Below are 22,924 nucleotides of genomic sequence, written 5' to 3' on the forward strand. Positions count from 1 at the left end.
ATACATGCCCGACGATTTCGTTCAGCATTATATGAAGTGAAGACTGCGACTTTCTGGGATATTCCAGAAGCCGGCATAATGAGAACATCAAATGTTCAGATTATTGTAGACTTTATTTTTGGGAACTGAATGATCCATCGCAGAACGTTCAACATACCCGTGTCATTAAGATATAATGCCGTGACGCAGTCATTTAAAGGCTGTCCCTGTGCATAAGTAAAGAAGCACTAAGCCATGAAGGCTTATGGGGGACTGCACGTACAGATCCGCGTTTTCTTCACTTCGGAATCAGTTGATGGTGAGTGGTCAGCTTCACGCCGAGGTCGCTTTACGTCCGAGGAAAGAGCCCCTTTACCCAATGGATAGGAGGTTGAGTGGGCCCCATAACCGCTCTGTACCCTGAGGGGAAGAGAAAATTATTGACCCTAAAGGGACTCTAACTTCCAAAGAACAGTAAGAACAAGAATATTAGAGACCTGTATAGAGGAATAAATGGCTTTAAGAGGGGTTACCAGCTAGCAGTAACTTAGTGAAGCATGAGAATGGTGATCTGCTTGCAGATTCCCACAACATTTTGAATAGGTGGAGAAACTACTTCTCTCAGTTACTGAATGTACATAGGGTCAGTGATGCTAGGCAGATAGAAATACATAGAGCTGAGCCGTTAATACCTGATCCTAGCCCTTTTGAGGTTGAAAGTGCTATTGCAAAATTGAAACGGTATAAATCGCCAGGTAGTGAACAAATTCTGGCAGAGCTTATTCATACAAGAGCTGAAATTCTAAGATTCTAAGATCCATAAGCCAGTTACATCTATTTGGAATAAGGAAAAATTGCCTGATCAGTGGAAGGAGTGTATTATTGTACCAGTTCACAAGAAGGGTGATAAAACTGGCTGTAGTAAATATCGGGAGATATCACTGCTACAAATTTCATACAAAACTTTGTCCAATATTCTTCTCTCAAGGCCAAGTCCATATATAGATGAAATTATTGGAGATCATCAGTGTGGGTTTCGACATAACAGATCAACTAGAGTTCAGATCTTTTGCTTTCGTCAGTTATTGGAGGAAAAATTGGAGTACAATGAGACAGTACAACTGCTATTCATAGACTTCAAGAAAGCCTATGAATCAGTTAAGAGGGAAGTATTGTACAATATTCTGATAGAGTTTTGGATACCCATGAAACTAGTTAGGCTGATTAAAATGTGTTTAAACGAAAGGTATAGTAAAGCCCATATAGGTAAACATTTGTCTGATAATTTTCCTATCCAAAATGGTCTAAAACACCACTCCTTTTCAACTTTGCTTTAGAATATGCCATTAGGAAGCTCCAGGAAAACAAGAAGGGTCTGAAATCAAATGGGACACATCAGCTGCTGGTCTATGCCGATGATGTGAATCTACTTGGTGATAATATAGATATCATAAAGAGAAACACACAAACTGTAACTGACGCAAGTAAGGAGGTTGGTGTAGAGGTAAGTATAAGTATATACAACTAAGTATATGTTGCTGTCTCGTCACCAAAATGCAGTGCAAAATCATGACATAAAGCTAGGAAACAGATGTTTTGAAATGTGGCACAGTTCAGATATTTGGGAACGACGATAAGAAATCAAAATCAGATTCAGGAGGAAAGTAAGAGGAGATTTAACTCGGGTAATGCTTGCTACTACTCAGTCTAGAATCTTTTTGTCTTCTCATCTGCTCTCTATAAAAATTAGAATATATAAAACTATAATTTTACCTGTGGTTCTGTATTGGCGGGAAATTTGGTCTCTGGCATTAAGGGAGGAACATAGACTGAGGGTGTTTGAGAACAGGGTGTTGAGAATATTTGGACCGCAGAGAGATGAAGTGACAGGTGGTTGGAGAAAACTGCATAATGAGAAGCTTAATGACTTGTACGCTTCTCCAAGTATAATTAGAACGATCAAGTGAAGGATGATGATGATATGGGCAGGGCGTGTAACACGAATAGGGGAGAGGAGAAATGCATATAGGATATTGGTGGAAAAGCCAGAAGGAAAGAGACCACTGGGAAGACCAAGGCGTAGATGGGAGGACAATATTGAAATGACTCTTAGAGAGATAGGATGGAATGGTATGGATTGGGCTTATCTGGCTCAGGATAAGTACCAGTGGAGGGCTCTTGTGAAAACTGTAATGAACTTTCGGGTTCCATAAACTGCTGGGAAATTCTCGAGAAGCTGCACAATTGGGGGCTCCTCAAGAAGGGCTCAGCTCCGTGAGTGAGTGACCGGGACTCTAACTCCTACCCCTCTGCAGTCCAGTCCGTGGCCAGTCGCTGTACTGACTGAGCTATCCCGAGTCAATAATTTCAAAGACAAAGAGAAACAAAGCATAAAAATAAAAGTACAAATGTTTTATTCATAAAATTCATTTCATTGCACACAATCGGAAACATCAACATTACTGCATTAACTGCGTGGCTGCCAATTCTTCTTCTGACGTAACACAATTTACAGGCAAGTGTGGTACTGATAACGCAACAGATGTGTTGCTCATTATTTTAAATTTCGTATATAATTATCACAAACGACCACAGTCTTACAGAATTAATGTTTCGCCTATCCCCTTCAATTGATGAAAGATTGTAAGGGAAGGGGCATCCGACTCTCGAATATAATTTCAAAGATCTTAGAGTGCAATTTTGATTACCAGAACGTAATAACCACTTGGAGCAGACACTTGGGTGAACCCACTTATCACATTCCAGTGCTCGCTCACGGACTGGGGTAGGTTTTTGCTCCTCTGTACGTGCTGTTCATTTGATGCGAGCCACGTAACGACGTAGAGAAGCATCACGGTGCCCTAATGACAATCATCTGTGTTACTTGTCCAAGTTAAAGCGACATCCTCATCTTCAGCGCAGATTCGAATCTAACCACAATGTTCAGATGATGGTCTTGTATAATTCAACGAGATGTAACACGATTCGAACTTGAAGAAGAGACTTATTTAAAGCAAGCCTCGTTGTTGCGACGTCGAGAGTAGATAACACAAACAGTAAAATGTTGGGTTTATTTGCTCAGCAACTCAGCCATAAAGGAATTGCCACGAACAACTTTTCTATTTGGTAAGATGCGAAGCGAGATAAAGTTGGTGTGCAGTTCGTGGTAAGCAAACCGCCGCATCGCGATCATGCCCTACCCCTCCAGCCGGTCTTGGCGATCCACTGGTTCGGTGAAATGAATGACTGAAAGTTGAAACGGCTAGCCTTTTATCTCAATGATAATATCACTTTCATGTGGTGCACTCCATTTTCTGAAACGAGACTCCAGATCGTAACATGGCGTTATTCATAATTGTAGAAGGCAGAGGAGTGGTGGCAGTTTTATGGTAACAGACCCCAATGAACAACAGAGCTGTGTTGTCCAAATGATAATCCAATCAATCAATTAATGAAACTCGCTAATAGAGCACAAGAGGCCAGTAACCCTTAAGAATAATTGAAGTTTGTATTACTAAAATCTTACTTACTCATGGAGCTGAACCCTTCTTGAGGAAAGCCAAATCTGCAGCTACTCAGGAACTTCCCAGCATTTTATGGAACCGGAAGGTTTATTACTGTGTTCACAAGAGACCTCCACTGGTCCCTATCCTGAACCAGATCAATCCAATCCTTATCCCATCCTATCTCTCTCGGATTCATTTTAATATTGTCCACCCATTTACGCCTTGGTCTTCCCAGTGGTATCCTTCCTTTTGGCTTTTCCACCAATAACCTACATGCCTTTCTTCTCTCCCCATTCGTGTTACATGCCCTGCCCATCTCAACATCCTTGACTTGATCGTTCTAATTATACTTGGAGAAGCGTAAAAGTTATGAAACTCCTCATTATGCAGTTTTCTCCAACCTTCTGTCACTTCATCTCTCTTCGGTCCAAATATTCTCTTCAACACTCTGTTCTTAAACACCCTCAGTCTATGTTCCTCCCTTAATGTCAGAGACCATATTTCCCGGCAATACAGGACCACAGGCAAAATTCTACTTCTGCATATTCTAATTTTAAAATCTACATATAATAATTAATGCTACAGTAAAATAAACACCCCGAATGATTATATAACGCCTACATCTTCATTATAATCTTTGAGTTCAACGGATTTACTAGCAAGGACTGTTTGGGATTTTGTTGCTTCAGCGCTTTTCTTTACATATTCTGGTACTTACTTGCACGCCAGTTCTACATCAAAACACGTGAAAGCCATACAAACGTTAGGTGCTGAGGTACATCCAGCAGAACGACCACTTGTACTCGAAGAGCAGACATTGAGTCAGTGATGTACCGAGCATGAACTCGAAGATCCACAGTTTCCAGAAGAGGACTGAATTTAGAATGAAGGGTGAGTTCAATAAGGAACAATGCACGAAAGTAACGAAATCTCTTTGCGTAAGGCAGGTAATATTAAGCACCCTAAAGCATTCGCGTAACTGTACTGAATGAGAGAAAAGAAAGGGCTGCAGACTCCTGGTGGACACTGTCCAGCTTGCCGGCATCACCTGACGTAACAGAATTGTAACCAACAGAGGTGTATTCAAGCTTAGATGCAACTAACATAGACATCTGGCCGCGCCATAGCTCAAGCGGTTAGTCGCTCGCTTTCCACGGCGGCGGCCCGGGTTCGATCCCGGGTCTCGTCAAGTGGGATTTGTGGTGGACAAAGTGGCGCTGGGGCAGGTTTTCTCCGAGTACTTCGGTTTCCCTGGAAATCTTCATTCCATCAGTTGATCCACAATCACCCTCACCTATCATCTGGGGCTGGTACAATAGGCCAGAAGTGGCCGCAGTACAAGGGACTTAGTCCCACCCCACTAGCTATAGAAAAAACTTAAACATCTGAAGGACAAGAGAGTGAAGGTTAATCTACCAACCAGACATAAAAATATTAATACATCAAGAAAATATAAGGTTAACATGAGTATGGAAATGAAATTTAGACTCCACAAATTCTCAGATATGGCTTATAAGGGACTGACAAAGTTTACATTCGTAGATCAACATGTCGGTTTCTCTTGTGAAAGACATAAATCCGGTTGTGTTAATGCTGCCGTGCATTGACTTTGTGCAGACCGCAGAAGTTTGAAATCTTGGGAAAACTTAATGATGCAGCAGAGTTTGANTTGGTCTCCGAGTTCCTGCTCGGTATATCAGAGATTTTGCATTGTTCAATGTTTGCTCCTTATTTAAAAATTGTCCCTCTGCTAGATGCGCAGCAGCTGCTAATGTTGTCTGCAGGGAGGTTGACGTATTCGGAGCCAGGAATGTTCTACCCAAACAAATTTTAAATACGATAGTATAACTGTTAGTATTTTTATTATTTGCATGTCCAGTAAAACAAAATGAATTACTTACATATTAATATTATCCTCTGAAAATCTATACTATTCATTTCTTATTTAAATATTTATGTTTCATTCCTCAATTCATAATAACACTTAGTTTAATGATAATGAAATTATTATTACTGTTATAATTATCAGCTATTTGTTTGTTTACTTTTACTTTTACTTTTATTCATTATTATTTCTTCCAAGTACTTACCTGTAATTTGTATTTGACTTTTAATAAGTTTGTCTATAATGTAATTCATTCATCTGCACTGTGCTGTGTCTGTAATTGGCCTTGCGGCTGTTGACTCGGCACATTAATAATAAAGAATTGAATTGAATTATTATTGTTGTACTCGTGCCAACTTTGTTATTGGCCTCTGTGATGTTAAGTTTGAGCGTAAATAAACACGAATTGAATTGACTTGAATTGAATTATTATAATCGTAGTGCCGACGGTCTTGGATCGCTCGAGCACTGGAATTCCGCTGAAAAATTATAAATCTCCTGGAACACAGACTAAGTCCGGCGTTTCAACGCGAAATTTTGTCCTTTCTCGGGAGTGGACTTGTTGTGGTCTGAACCCCGTCAAACAACAGAAGTGAATTTAAATCCTTTCGAATCAGGAACCATCAGCAATATCACTGAAGCAGCTTCATAACTGGGCTCCATCACCCCTCACTTCTTCTCCCGTCAAGCAAGAAAGCAGACCTATTTATTATTTTACCAATCGACCTAGTCCTATAAATCAATTACAATCACTTTATAGAAGCGTGTCCGTCTTGTCCCGATCAGGTGAGTTTCTTGCTCTTCAGGTGGTCAGAACATTCGCCATAAATATTGCATTCAGGCAGGTCTCTGTCAGGTGCCGCTCCCTCCCTAAGAGTCCGTCCACATTCTATTCCTTAGTTTTAGCGCATTCATAATAGAGAAAGAAGCCAATTAAACGAAACCCACCAATGAAATACACGAGTTTCCTTGACGAAATCAGTTATTCAATTGAACTAAAATTTTCCTGCCATTATGAAACACAAATATTAATTTATATAGATATAACACTGTGGCCTGCCGCCAGAAAGCTGGAATGGTTGAGGAGATCAGAGCTGATTTCACAGGCAACGACCAGAGTTCCCGCTGCAACGCATAGGAATTGGAACAACGACTGGCAATATCCAAGCAACGAGTTGTTTGAAGCAGCGTTTCGATAGCAGCGGGCGGAATTAATCCTTCGACATGGTGTTCCATATTGAGTCCGAGTGTCCAACTGCGACAAGAGACTAGTTCTTCCCGTGTGAAGGCGGAGTCGAATACCTCCACCGCGACCCTGAGATTCGTAGGAGGCGACGAAAAGGGTAGTCTCAAATCTGAGACAGTAAAATAAGGTCGCGAGTCCCAAGGGACTCGGACCCGAGAAAGACTACGCTGGCAAGGGCCAGTAGCATGTAAAAAAGACAGACCCGTCCTCTCGTCAGAGAAGGCGCCTCGCAAAATACAAAACCGTAACGTTCAACAGTAATAAACATCTGGTGATGAGCCCCAGACGGGGCTCGACACCAAGACTTACTGAGTGACTGACCGTCAGTCGCAATGTGACTTGCACTTAGGAGACTAGTTCAGTTTGTATTTGACCTTAGAAAAGTAGAGCTCGTATTCGGCAAGAGAACAGACTAGAAGACACGTCACCGAGATCAGCGGTGCTAGGGTGTCGTAATATTGAAAAAGAAACGTCTAAAGGACGCTATAAGTTGTGACTAACTGTAAGTGTGAGTGTACAAGTGACTGTTCAATAAATATTCGTTCAAATCCGAGACCCGCACAATTTCTTGTCGCGTTGCCTAGCCAACACGCGACAATATATAATATAATATTGTCATTCTTGGAATGTTCTTGGGGGTAAACGGCGGCCGGTGCTTAAGGCTGACAAACTTATCGCCATTTATGAGCCGATTGTCTAGAAAATGTGGGAACCTCGACGTCTCACAACCCTATGGGCCTCCACGGCCTGTTACAGGGATTGCTTTTAATATAATATTGACATGTGTATTAGCGTGTGATTTATAAGACGGGGTTCTGGATTGAATATTTAGATTTATTGCGCCTTATACATTCACACAGTTCGGGACTACATGTAGCACAGCGCTGTCGCTATTCTGCACACTTTGCACACGCACTATAATTCTTCGTCTTCACTAGTCGTATCCCGGTAACGGATTTATTAGCCCCACTGGGACTTCAAATCACACGTGAAGTCTTCTTGTCCCAGTCTAATTCCTTTCTTGCCATTTCTTCTCAATCAAGTTCGACTGCCATCTCCAGAACTCGACAAAATTCTCTTCCCACTACTATTGTGTACCCTGCCCATTACACGAATACCACGGAAAACACTATTTCCTATTGTCCAGAATGCGTATTTACTGATTCGTTACCTAGCAATGGATGTCCTACTGTTGTGAGTTTGTGTTGCGGGTATGTGTTTACCGACCCGTTGTCTAGCAATGGGCATACACGTCACAATGTAATATACTATAATATATTTTATTAAAAATTACTTAATGGTTCATGATGAAGGATGATGGGCAGGACATGCAGACATGAAGAGACGAAAATAAAAATTATACAGAGTGGTCCAGAAGTCGGGTAACTATTTCGTGAAACGTACACTTAAAATACGTTAGGAATGTCTGGTGTCTTATGGTTATAAAAGAACGGCCACTATCGGACAAAACTAAAATATAGGGATCGACAAAAATGTTATTTATGCAAACTAACTCCATACATTTATAACCTGTCTTTCTTCTTCTTCTTCTTCTTCTTCTTCTTCTTCTATATGTTCACTGGAATATTGGCTCTACAAAAGTGTTGTCTTCAAGAGCATAACAGTGTTGCTTCGATGAGGCAGCTTACCATTTCTGCATTTTAAGAAAGAAATGAGTGGGAAATGTATGTATGTGAAGGTTTTAAGTCGCGTAAGTGTAATGGCAATTTGCGTGAGAACAGAATCTCAGGTAGAAAGATAAATTACTTACCCCGAGATAAAATAAAATACAACTCTGAATATATCACATTGTAAATGGGACTAGGCAGACAAATTGGCGCTAAAAATAGAAAATTTAATAGAGTGTACCGGTGTGGAGGAAGGAAAGAACAGTCGGTCAGAATTCACACTGGCCTGTAAATGTGGTTCCAAAAAAAAAACTGTATAAATTAAAGACTTATGACTGTATGTTCGTTAAACTCTGGCAGTTAAATAGAACTAACAATCGTTAAATTTAACGTTAAGAAATGCCAGAATGTCGGGAATTCTACGGCGATTAATTCTAAGGATTTCGCGCAGTTGGCGTGTAGCACGCCTAGATAAACTGAAGTTCTGAAATACTCGTATTTTGGCAGCAAACTTCAAGAGATCACTTGGGAAACGTTGATGTAGACATAACATTAGTACTGAAAAGGGTACTGCAGAAAAGAGCGCGTCAATGCGTGGCCTGTATTTATTTGCCAACGTCGTTAAACAACCAACTTAAAAATCTTATCCACTTTGAGATGAAGTAGATTGAACTTCTGTAAGCACTATAATGAACATTCGGGTTCCATAAAAACAAACATCTGAATTATAAGACCTTTTCAATGAAAACTCTATATCGCTATGTTACGTAGTTACAGGGTGGTTCGCCCTGCAACATAAAAACATCAGTAAGCCGCTGGATCGGGTAAATACATAGCGCATATCAAGGCACACAACTGCAGTGTCGTTTTTTCTTCCAAAACTCTACTGAATTCTTTGAGGGCCTGGTCAAATTGAACGAACTGACTAGCGGGCTATTGGGATTAGTCAAACCAAATGACGTTATGATCTGAATTCGTAAAGCTTACATCCCTGCTGCACTGTCATTATCCCGTAGAACTGTTACTACTATTGTGTCGCATAGACCCCTTGCTAGGCAACGACTCAGTAAACACATCCCGAGGCAGCGAATACGCAACAGTAGAGGACAACCACTGCTAGGCAGTAGATGCGTTTTCTGTGTGGTCCGACCCAAGGCTATTAAAGAGAAGCCAAAAATAACTGACAGTTCAGCTGAAAGAGTAATGTGGTCAGAAGTCTAAGAGTGTCCAGTCGAAGACAGTGATTTGTGAAATGTTGTAACGAGTTGTATAAGGGTCCAATAAATTTGATCATCAAATCCAAAAGTCGTTCAGTAAGTCATGTAAGCCCCTAATATGTAAATTAGATTTTATGTCTATGAATTAATAAAACACTTAACTGCATATTACTAAGCAGTTAAAATAAGTATTGAGCATGTTCACTGGAATATGCTCACCACGTCAAGTACTCTCTTTCCTTTTGCTCTATGCAAATTAACCACAAAATGTACTTATTATCCACACTTAATGGAAAGATTGTATAATTATTGGAGTTAAATAAAAAAATGTCTATGAACAAAACATTTAGGTCTATTTAAATATAAATTCTGCTTAACTTTGATTTGTAGGACATATTCCCCAATCACTCGCATAGTTATGCTTCCAACTGTTGTCTTACAAAAAATAGGTCATGCATAATGTAATGTTTGTAGCCTATCTCCGTATCAAATTTCAGTATGGTTACAACAGTTCTTATTTATGGCCCTGAAACCGAAACAAAATTTTCGCTCGGCCAATATATACAGTAGGTATTTTCCTTTCTATAAAAATATTTCCTTAAACATACTGGCATACTTTCTTCCAGGATGGACAACCTTACATCGTATAGAGCCCCAGAGTAAGTGGCGCTTGTAACACTCTTGCCTCAGAAGCTGCACAGCCACGGTTCTGCTATTACAGAGTGCACAAAATGGTGGCTTCAGTGCTGCGAAGTTAGTCCTGGGTTTCGTGACATCTGTTATCTGGTTCAGAAGTTAAGTTGAAGGAAACGCCGACAGAATTGTGATTCATAAGCCTATTCGCTTCTTACTGAAGGGAAATAGCCGCCTGTTCAAAGCAAGAAATTTGAAGGAAACACAGGAGCTCGGTGTATTCGTTGCACTTGTTGAGGAAATATGACCATAAATTCAATGTTCACCTTGAGAACAGTACAGTATTTACAGGTTTATCGAACAGAATACAAAACGACCTTATTGACTCAATAAGTGATGTAAATTTTGGTGAGTTGATTGCTATCAGTTCGTTTATTAGATACCACTGCTTTCCTTGCCAAAAATAGTACCGCACGCCACTGACATGATATTTGTATGAAATACCTTTCGAGTTTGACGTAACCGGAAACGAAAGTTTTCGTGACGATGTATAGACTAGTAGGTCCGAAAGCTTTAAACCAGTTCAAGAACTGCTGACCACAATGTTTTCAAGTTTGTAGTTCTCCTACATAAAGGCAACAATTTAGTTCCTACTTCGCAGAAAACACAATGGGTCACTATTACAAAGATAAACAGGTTAATAATNGCTCTTATTATCTCTGTTTCATGTTACTCCCACTTATGGAGCATAGGGCATCTGTGAAACGCTTTGTTTCACTTCAGTTTTTAATCATAAAACAGTCGGTAGGACTCCTTGAACGGGGGATCAGCCAATCGCAAGGCTGCTATCTAAAACAAACAGAATAAAGGCAGAAAACATCCACGCCTTGAGCGCATTCGAACATGATCACAGTGTTTCAGAGGGCGAAGAAAGTTTGGGCTGTTATCAATATCGACAATTAGAAATATTCTTCAGGCTAATGACAATCAGTTGTATAAAAAACGGGAGCAGAGCCAGGACCAGAGACATCATCTACATTACATATATCCCAAGGACAATGCTCAACATAATGGCAGTGAAATGTCCATAAAGTTCGTATATGCCAGAACACACTTCACAAGGTAGGAACACCCAGCGTTAACACAGAACATTTCTGAATTACAATGGCCACAGAACATATTTTTATACCACCAACATCAAAACAGACGTGTCACAATAATATCACAAATTCTAAATTCCAAATAAAATAATAAAGTTTTAACTGCTGTTAAACCGAATTATTTCGTGGCGCCGCGAAGTTTCTTAAATTCAACAGAAGAAGTACGAACATACTTTTAAAAATATAAAGCCACATAACATTTATATACAACAAATCGGTAACAGTTTGTTGTGTTCTCGTTCCAAACGTTCGTACGGTAGCCAAACCTTATTATTACCGGTAACAGGAAATTAAGAGCGCTAAGATTAAGATACAAGGTCTCCATTTGGGTGCTGTTCATACAGACATTCATGTTTCGCCGTACTGCATCAGACAGTGCGAGAAAAAAATGTTGCTCATTCGGAAGCCTAAAATAGATGTAATTTTCGTTTGATTTCGAGTAGCATGTCGAAACCTTTGTTCTCACATTTTACAGGTACGATGTAATGATGGTGACCACCACGTTGCCAATTGCCACAACAATTCTCACACTACGCACATGACGTCCTAACTTGACTCCGCACTGCCTTAAGCACGCCCTTCCAGCCATGGGCCACGGTCTACTCCCATGTATTTGTATTTGCCTGGAAGAGACGACTGCAAGAAACGCTATATTACTATAAAGATTTATATCTAACGCTGTTGCCAAGTTGATCTCTTATTGCTGGATTGGTTTATACGATATTTCACTTACGTGTGACCATAAATCAGGGCCCATAAAATATTTTCTACGAACTTAAAAATATGTTTCAGTCCATATGGAAGATAGGATTCATTTAAAATTGTCATATAGGAATTACGTGCGAATAGAATAGCCAGTAGCTCTTAATGTTAAGTGCCCATTAACTACTATAAGATTTGTAGCCAAAACTGGAATTATCAAATTTCATGAAAATCCCACAAGCTGTTGAGACAGACACACACGTAGGAGCTAATAGGCACATTTATGCAACTGTTCATTGCGAAAACACGAGAAATTTGTACTGCGAATAAGACCAAGACCTACACAAGGGATATCCAGAGCAGGCTACTAAGGACCAGTCCTACAAACAGCTGATTTTTCAAAACGCAATTTTTCCTTTTAATTTAGTGTACTTCGAAATTACCAATTTCTGCAGAAGTGCTTTTCCAAGGAGGGTCTGTATTTGTGTAATGACACTCCACATCTTTCATGGGGTTTAAGCTAGTCACTGTTCCTCTCCCAGAACGTACAACTAGGCCTGGTGTGAGAATGTATGTTACCACCGCACTTTGTGCCCTCCACATCTCATTACAGGGCGAGATGCCTCAATGACTGACAGTGTTATGCCTCCCTCAGCGCACAGCTTATATCCATGCAGGTCGGCCGAACAGGAGTGCGGTGCCTGGCACGCCTGCATCTGCTGCCTTAGCTTCTTGGGAATTTCAATGCATTTGCTTATACTCCTTTACAAAGGCTACGTCTGCTCTGTTCCACATTCCTCCCAATTCACAAATAGCGACCGCCTTATTCTTATTTACTTTCTCTATCCTGTTGCCCCCAATTTGGAGCACAGTGCCCCTCTGGAAACGCTTTGTTTCACTTCAGTTGACCAACTTACAGTCGGAAGCTATTTAAATTATCCGGTTTAAAGGTGTGATGAAGCAAAGCCATAATCAACCATTAGACTTACTCAGCAGCTGAAGCCCTCAGGACAGATTTTATAACTTCTACTGGTCTTATTTCTCAGATTGTTTAACGATGCAGGGATATTTCTGTCTATGTGAAACAACCACCACCACAACAGCTATCAGAACGCCCTTCCATATCCGCTACAGAGGATAATACTGAAAGGGCCCATGCCACAATTCTGGATGACCGAAGAATGCCCCATTGTGTGAAGTGATGAAGTGATGCTCCATATGCACATACACCAGCCATGGTCCTGCTCATGAAATCACACAAGACCGTCTTGGGTTTCATAAAGTTTGTGCAAGATGGGGTTCGAAACATCTCACACGAGAGAACAAGCGTAAACGTTTGACAATTTGGAAAGCGTATTGAACTGCTGCTGTAAAAAGTTGACTTTTATGTGACGAACTGTCAGACGCCGAGGGCTACTGTAGAAATGTGTTTCAATGTCGCACAATAACGCCCGTCCGTCCACACCGTTCAAAGACCCGTCAGCTGAATTTTCAGGAGTTGAAGTGTCCTCTGTGCAGCCCTGATCTGGCTCCATCTGACTGTCACCTGTCTGGTTCAAGAGAAGCCACCATTTCATCGGTGGCCAAGAACTGACAGAAGCGGCGTAGACGTGGCTTGTCACCGAACCATTTTCTTTCTGAGGGTACACAGGAGCTTCTGGGCCGCTGAACTAAGTGTGCTGAAAAGGACAGACCCTACACAGAAAAATGATGCTATTGTACATGCTCACTGTAATTTATATTATTTAATAAAAAATAAATTGTGGATACTTTCTGATTCACCCTCGTAAATTACTTCATGAAGAGCATTATCTTCTGAGCGTGACACTGTGTAATCTGATATAGTTTATCGATGTTTCGGAGGAACGTACTCCGTCCATCTTCAGAGTTGAAGAGTAGGCCAAATACGCAACAATCAAGCAGAAATCGGCAAGCAGAGCGAGCCGCGCTGAAGAAATCTGTCTCAGACATAAGTTGACGAAATAGTCGATAGAGAACCAATTGAATCGTTAATAAGAGGAAGCGGTGGAGCCTCCCCTAGTTCTAACGATCCTCTAAATGTATGCGACAATGGCATACCATTAATTACAACAAGTGAAAGTTCTTTTACGACCGAAGGTTAGTCGGTCAGTCTGTTTTGGTGTCAAGCACCCATCTGGACCCAAGACCAGATTTCTATTACTGTTAGATAGCTGCGGGTTTGTTGATGTGGGTACCCTCTCTGACGAGAGGACGGGTCTGTCTTTTACTATTGCTGCTGGTCCTCGCAAGCGCAGTCATTCTCGGGACCGAGTTCCGCGGGCCCATAACCATATTTTAATATTTCAGATCCGAGATTCTCCCAACCTGGAGGGCCAGGTCCCAGTATTTATATCCCCCAGGAACAGGGTGGCCCAGTTTTACACTGGGTTCCCTTTCGTCGCCCTCGCAGGGCTACGGTGGAGGTATTCGAGCCCACCTCCATGCGGGAAGAGTCAGAGTCAGAGTCAGAGTTACTTTACGACTGGGGGTTTACCGGAAATCGGTTCGTCTTGGCGAAAAGCCCCTTGAGACTCACGACCAACAATTTTTTTCAACTGAATACTTGCTTTCATAGTCCTTATGTAACATCTCTCCGACGAGAGACTGGGTCTGTCGTTTACAACTGCTGCTGGCCCTCGCCATTGCAGTCATTCTTAAGTCCGACTCCCGCGGGACTCGTGACCATATTCTACTGCCTCAAATTCGACACTCTCCGAACTTGGAGAGCCAGGTCCCCGTATTTATATCCCCCAGGAAAGGGCTGGCCTAGTTATACTCCCAGGAATTGGGTTCTCTTTTCGTCGCCTCCAACGAATCGCAGGGATACGGTGGAGGTATTCGAACCCGACCCTTCCACACGGGATATAATTATACAATATTTAAATCGAGTTTGTACCTCACAGGAAACAAATTTCTTCTTCGCTGCAATGATCATCTAGTTCATGGAAATGATAGCCGTGTATTGCGAGAACCATACGAAACACAGGAATGCACTCTGTGGCCAGAACGTAGAGTTTTAGTATGTCAAAGCAGGCGGTACGTATACAACCATTGGGCACTAAAGGTGTGATCCACTGATCTGCTTCAGAGTCACCGCTGTGATCACCTCATATCTAACAGACTGCAAGATAGTTGGTATCGATCATGAGCAGACGGAACACCCGAAAATTCAACATCTGACAGCTTTATTGGGTACTTTTAAAATGTAAGATTTGAGGCTTTCACGGCGGTGACTATGAAGAAAGCAGTCTTCTGGGATTTGGCACCGTGTATATGTGGTGTTAACCGACGTGTCGGAGGAACGTATCGCCTCCATCTTCAGGGTAGAAGAAAAAATATGTAAGAAATCTGCAAGCAAAGAGACCGTCTGCTTTTACCGGTTCTCACGGTCTCTTTGCTTGCAGATTTCTTACATATTTTTTCTTCTGCCCTGAAGATGGAGGCGATACGTTCCTCCGACACGTCGGTTAACACCACATATACACGGTGCCAAATCCCAGAAGACTGCTTTCTTCATACTTTTAAAATATTTGCCTTGCATCCATGCTATTTTAAATTGCAGTAATTTTACATAAATTATGCCTAGCAACAGAAGACAACAGCTGTTATTACGTTCTCATGTTTTTGTGATCGAAGAGGTCAATGGACGTTTTAGGCATGACTGCATGTCTTAATTCATCTAGGTCGACATAAACTCGGTATTAATCGGTATTGATTTATCTTGACAGGATGCTTTCGTGTTTGTTTTATGATTGAGCTATGAAAGCAGTCGCATAAATTACATTCAACTCTGGAAATTATGTTCCTCAACAGACGCTGTCGAATATTCAGACTTAGCCGTCTCAAGCACAGTGGTTGCTATAAATACCACATACTTTGATTTTTAAAACTTTCGCATTTTTTCCCAAAGAGAGTATTCATATGTTTCAAACGATTGCCACAGTACACAGTGGTAATTGCCCTACTGGTCTGCACAATGCACATGAGGTCTGCTTTTCTGAGGTAAGAAACTAATTTTTAAAAGATATTTAGATTAATCTCAGGCTTCAGTGGGTTACACGATGAAGTGTTAAGTAACACTGAATTTGTAATGGAATTGTGTCATCAGAATAACATTATAAATGGTCTAAAATTAAACAGAATATAAATAATGAACCTGATCACTGTATCACATGAGGGCTCAATACTTACTGAGTTAACAGATGTACACTTCAACAATAATAGTGTTTGCTACAGCGTTGTTAAATGACCTTCTAACCAGTCAGCAGTAAATAATGTCGAAATCTTCGTGGCGTTAATATATTGTGACATGTCTAACCGTTGCTGGGCAACGGGAGGTGGAACGAGTTACCACGAAAACAGGCCCTTGATAAACGGTCGGTTGCCAAGTAACGCAACAGTGGAAAAGAGGTTACGCAACAGTAAGGAAAGCGGTGTTTCTCCGTGCAGTGCCGTGCCTAGCCGAGCCGAAGCACTCTGGTTGCTACGCAGCAATAAACACCTCTCGGCAGCGTGGCCCAGCAACGCCTGTAGACACGGCAACAGGGAAGCGAAGTGAGTTTTCCGCTGTCCGGCTGAGGGTTGTCATAATTAATTGTAGTTACGATTTGTAGGTTATTAATTAAATCAATTAACAACCTGAACGGCGTCCACAGTAGCAAAACACGTTACCCTGGTGTCAGAAGTGGACGAACAACCTTTAGAAGGGAGCAATGTTACGTGGATGGAGCAACGCTCGGTAAAGACCCACTCCTCCAGCGGTGATGTAACAGCTTCGGAGCAACTGCCGCTGCTACGGTAACAGGCCAGTCGACACTCCGTTCCCCTTCCCCGCAGTGACGTAAGAGGGGACACCGCGGTTACTATGCAGCAATAAACAACTCTCGGCAGCGTTCCCCAGCAACGCCTGTAAACACGGCGTTTACGCAACAGTGGTAGCTATCACGTAACTGTTTTATGTGTTGTGCAGAAGCTACATAACGAGGAGAACTACCAGAGTAACCAGTCAGTTGCAGTCTAGCATTCGCCGGAGTGAATGGAAACAGTGGCAGTAATTGTGATTGCCGATGGCAGTAATTGTGAGGTTGCAAATTGTGTAAATGTAAGAGCGAGTGGAATAAATTCGCTAGATCCAGAACGGTGTGAAGTTATTTGTCGCTTGACTTACCAAACACGTGACAATATTAATAAAATTGCTGATTTTTTTGACAGTATTCAACATCGTCCACTTTTATTAAAACTAATTTTCGGAGACTGACTCTGCCTCCGTCTTTACTCGTAGGTAAAAAAGGCTGTTGTGCTGAGTCCAATCGACAGAGCTAGTCCCTAGCTCCGATATCCGGAGATAGGGACTAGCTGTATCGATCGGACAGCCCAACTGAATAGGCTTTTTACCTGAGGACGGAGACAAAGTTCAGTCTCCGAAACTTAGTTTTAATAAAAAAACTGGAAGCTTACAAATACTGTTTAGAAAGTCACTAACTGCAAGCATGAGTTGTTCTGTAATATTGTTATACTCGTGGTGGGGCCCAGACTTTCTCTCACCTGCACGGCAGCGGTAGATCTACGTATAATGTGATCGTGGGAAACCGATTCCCTTATTTAAATGGGACAGTATGGATTTGATTTAAGACAACATGTCTTAAGTGCCCAAGAATCATGAAAATGTATTTTATATTGTGATGTATAGACCCATTACTAGGCAACGTCTCGGTAAACACATTTCCGCGGGAGCCAACGCGCGCAACAATAGGACGTCTATTGCTAGGCAACGGATTAGTAAACTCGCCTAAACAATACGCGACAATATAAGGCAGCGTTTACCGTGAGGTACGTCCCGAAGCTATGTAACCAGAAGTTCCAAGGCAGCAGTGAGTTGTTGTCTAGGAACTGGGTCGAATTCTGGAGAAAGAAGATTTCATATGTGAGCTGAAGTTACAGTGAGACTGTTATAAATCTGTTGCCAGGATACGACTAGTGAAGACTGAGAGACCTAGTGCGTGTGTAACGGTGTGCTGTGTGTCGATCAGCGATAGGGCTGTATTTCTTGTGGTCCCGAGTTGTGTGTGTCAATAAATCCAATCATCCAATCCAGAACCAGTCTATAAGTTATCCACAAAACACGTGACAATAATGTCTCCTTATCTGCCTCTTATTTAAGGCATAAATGATTCATCAAATTTTCCACATATTCGAATTCTCCAAATGCAAAGGCGCTTTGTATATAATTATGGGCGTGCAGTCTAAAGAATGAATGGAGCAGGAGATAGGGATCGGAGGGACAAACAGACAGACACACACACTCTCTCTCTCTCTCTCTGCATACATCCAAACAGGACTTACAGGATACCCGAGAAGGACGTATCTTGCAAAAGCAAGAAGCTGAGGGTGTCCGATGAACAGATGAAGGATGTTGTGGTGAACAATAGAGTCTAATTGCAGCGACAAGAGAACGTGTCGAAGCCGTGGGAGATACTGCCTAACTAAGTTTGCCATCTGGAACGAGTTTAGTCGATGTTTAATCATTCATGGACCCGTTCCTGTACACACATTCGGTTTGCCTTGACTGAATAATGCTTTGCGTTTCCATAAACATACCGAAATTCCGTTAACAATTAAATAAGTAAATTAAATGTAAAGTGAATATGAATTCGTGTATAAGTTTAACTGATAGACTGTGTCGGCTATTGGTAGGAGGAAAATCTCAATACAAATTTTATTAGATCAATAACATGACATATATGGCCGTGCCATAGCTCAGGCGGTTAGTCGCCGGCTTCCCGCCACGGCGGCCCAGGTTCGAGCCCAAGTAATGTGGCATTTGTGGTGGACAAAGTGACAGAGGTAGGTTTTCACCGAGTACTTCTGTTTCCCTTGCCAGTTCTCATTCCACCGACTGCTTCACACTGAACATCTGTCACCCAGAGCTGGGAGAGTAGGCCAACTGGCGGCCGACATACCAAGTGGACTTAGTCTCACGCCAACCCTGTAAACTAAAAAATAGGTTACTTTTTGTCTGGTGATATGAAACAAATACTATCTTCTGTGAACTCGAAAAGATTGGGGGAAGAGCTACGTGACTTATTTTAAGAAAGTCGACTGGAGGAATTGAGGGGAAACCAAGGAAAAGTCTTATGATAGTCAACTGGACTGAAATTGGCTCCACGCACATCCAGAATATGCTGCATGCCAATAGCGTTATTGCCTAAATGGCAACTTCCATGACAGATGAAGGAAAGCGACGGAAAGTCTCAGCCAGAACTACGGGAAAAGCGGTCGAAATTCGATCCAAATGCAAGTCAGCTGCTTAACGGCGCAACCTGACTCCCTGACGTTCCCTTCTGAGGTCAACTAATTTCATTTACTGGAATGTCTACATAAGACTGACAGTTACGATAGGCTAATTACCTTAGTTGGTTAGAATCACACTGCAAATTTCTATGGAGTCGACATTACGAAATACCTGATGAATTAACCATTCTTCTGTGCCGAATAAATTGTAAAGTCATACGGAATATCATATCGCACAATACGGAGATGCTTGCGGTCCGATTCTTATTCAAGGGTCCTGTATTCAAATCTCTCTACAAGAAGAACGTATATATGATTCAGCAACTTCGTCGTTTTATCAGCCTCTGCAAAAATATTCCTGGAAAGTACAGCATTTTTCGAATGGACCACGAACATTCCCTACTCACTCTTCAACAGTGATACGTTGTAATGAATGTTGGGTTTTAGGTTTGCGTGTGATAGGATGGTGATTCACACGCGCACTCAGGATGTTAGAAGCGTGTCAGCACGTCTTAAAACGTGGAGGATAGCATGTTTCAGCTGCCACCAGGTAACTGTTGGGTTACCGCCATAAGATGTTATTACACTCCTGCAGACAGTGGCGCTGCCCAGCGGTGATGGTGATGAACTCTGCCCGCTGAAGTCTTGTAGCTGGTCGTGAACCGAAGCGTTGAAAGCCTGCAGGTGGGCAAGGCCCCTTGAGGTCTTGGATGCGTGAAATCGAGTAGACAATGCGAACTTGAGTGGTGAAATCAAACACTTTACTAGATCAAGACATTACGAAAGAATACAGATCAGGAATCAAACCCCTGACTCTCCGAGAGCGGTACGCTCTCCGACGTAACTTGTTACACTAGTTTAACAGAAGTACTTTCATATTCCCGAAGCCTCAAAGTGTCAGCCCTTATATACTCTAGCCTTCGGCCGGGGCAAAATCATGTGACATTAGGGCTCTCCGGGCAAGCTCGATACCTTATATGGTTAGCTTCGCTTGACTATTCCTGTGAATTATGACGTCACTCTTAGAGCCATGTGCATTTCGTTATTGCAACATAGTTGTTTATATTAGGGATATTCTACTTCTTTTATGCCATGATCAAGAGCATCTTACAACGTCTGATGCCCTGTTACCTTAATAAAATACCATTAAACCACAGAAAGCTTAATATATTGTTACGTCATTTATCAGGTTAGCGTAACCACATTACAACGTTTACTATTACCTTTTGTATTAAACTTCTGCCCGTGGTTTTGTATGGGTGTTGAACTAAGTCTCTGGCATTAAGGGAGGAACACAGACTGAGGGTGTATGAAGAGCGTCATAACTTTTACTCCTCTCCAAATGAATGATTAAGTCAAGGAAGATGAGATGGGCAGGGTATGCAGCACGAATGGAGGCGAGGCGAAAAGCAACGCATATAATATATTCGTGGGAAAACCCGAAGGAAGGAGACCACTAGACACTAAAACGTATGCGGGTTCATATCAAACTGTATGTGAGAGAGATAGAATGGGGTTGTATGACTGGATTGATCTGGCTCAGGATAGAGACCAGTGAAGGGCTATTATGAACGCGGTAATGAGCTTTCGGGATCCATAAATTGCTGGAAAGGCCTTGAGTAGCTGCACAACTGGCGGCTTCTCAAGATGGGCTCAGCTCTATCCTCTTAGTTAGTTAGTTAGTTAGTTAGTTAGCTAGCTAGCTAGTTAAATAGTTGTATATTGCATGACCAACGACTATTTTAGCAACATCGGCATACCGTGTAGCGTAAAAATGGCTTTCTTACGCGACAAAAATGAATGGCTCTACGGATTTCAGTGAAACTCTTATAAATCAATCAAATTGCTTCTCGGAATAGATGCTGAATATGGCCACAGTTTTCTTAGGTTGCGGCTACATGTCATCATTCCCATTGGTCGAATCCGCATCGGATGTTACATATTTTCGTTCTTTGTTACAGCAAATTCAGCGACTTTCTCTCGTTCCTTCGTTCCTTGCTTTATAAGGCGGAGTCAAGTATAAAATTATGAAATACAGACCAACTAAAACACTGTTTCAATGCGGAATTCTGTTAAAAGTGAGTTGAGAAGAGGAACAAACCTTGTCACGAAAGGACAAATTCCTTTATCACCACAGTCGTATGACTGATGAAACTGCACTGCACCGATCTCTGCTGCTTATCTAGAAACCGTTTCTATGCTTTCACTTGGACGTTAAAGACGGAGAAAATTCAGGCATTATATTATGGCGTATTTGCTCAAGGCAAGAACTGTGGAGGCAGAGAAACAGCCGTTGCTTGGTAATGCCCGCACACAATACAGGAAATATCACGATGCGTGATGCGTACAGTCATTGCTATGGGGCGATTGGGTAAGCACGCACACAATAGAAGAGTGTTGCAAGCTGTAGTCTTATTTTCCGTCACAATCCTACGCAATGTTCGTCTGTCTCGATCACTCAACACACATTTCCGTCCACTCTGGTGTTTATCGGATGCGGTCATAATCTTGGATACTGTGCCTCGCGAAACACCAAAAACCTCGGCTACCTTGGTTACGAAAGCACCCACCATATGGGCCCCAACAATTTGCCCGCGTTCGAATTCTGTTAGCTCTGACGTGGTGCACTATAATCTGCACAGAACACCGTCTCCACAACAAATGAAGCTTGCAACGTATTGCGGAGGTTGTACAGATAGTGGTGTTGGGCAGATACGGTAGCGTAACCTACAAACGTCGCTAAAATAAACAGTTCAATTCAGGCATGCATTTCACGAGGTGTTTCCATATTTTTGTCCATCCCCTGTATATACACACCTACATTTAGGTCTGAATGCTCCACTTCATTTTCAACAACTTCTTGTACCAAAGAGCATTTCAACTGAAAGGGTTGCCTAAATGACGATAATGTTTCCTCTTATAATACCCGAAGTTACAACACCGCGACGAAGAACTGACACCGAGCCCTGTACTGGGTAAGATCAATCCATTTCATATTTTCGCAGCATTCAGAAACATCGGTATTCATATTTTCCCCCAGTCTAGACCTGTCTCCCCGAAATAGCCTCTTTCCGCAGTCAAAGCACTTCGCCTCCCCCCTACGTACCACGCCGTGTTTTACTTAACCGTGAAATAGGAAGAAAATTACATATTTCGCGTGGTCGCCATATTCTTCTTGCATACTGTAGCATAAAGTACCTTATAATGTTACAAACTTGTACTTCTCGAAGATTTATTACCATAGTTTTTCAGCTCCTTGGTAGAAATTGGTTCTGGTATTGCTCCCACCATAGAAACAAGTACTGCCGTCATGTTGGTATCACTGACTGTAAGAAATTAGATAGTATGATGGTGATGTGACCTTTAATGCATATCAAATTTCATTAAAATTCATTTATTGGGCAGTTACGGACATACCTGCACGACATAACCCATATGAATATACTGTATATACGTGTAGGTACGACGTTCTATTTTTTGGAAATCAGACAAGGCGATGACAGTTTCTAAAATGAATAATAACAAGCTTTACACTAATTTGTTCTTCTCACACTTTGATAATGAATGATGTTTTATTGTGTAATTATTATCCCCAGATAGTTGCGGTTTATAACACCTTCACATCACTCACTATACTCGTATAATTCCGCCGGCAAC

At 41.7% G+C, this 22,924-nt stretch overlaps 1 protein-coding gene across 2 annotated transcripts in view; it reads right to left on the minus strand.

The window, feature by feature from the left end:
* Positions 1 to 22,924, minus strand: part of LOC111866065 (thrombospondin type-1 domain-containing protein 4) — a 645,883-nt gene that overhangs the window by 90,205 nt on the left and 532,754 nt on the right. The window lies entirely within an intron of this gene.

The sequence above is a fragment of the Cryptotermes secundus genome, unplaced genomic scaffold, assembly GCF_002891405.2.
Source record: "Cryptotermes secundus unplaced genomic scaffold, Csec_1.0 scaffold318, whole genome shotgun sequence".
In the NCBI taxonomy this organism is placed as follows: domain Eukaryota; kingdom Metazoa; phylum Arthropoda; class Insecta; order Blattodea; family Kalotermitidae; genus Cryptotermes; species Cryptotermes secundus.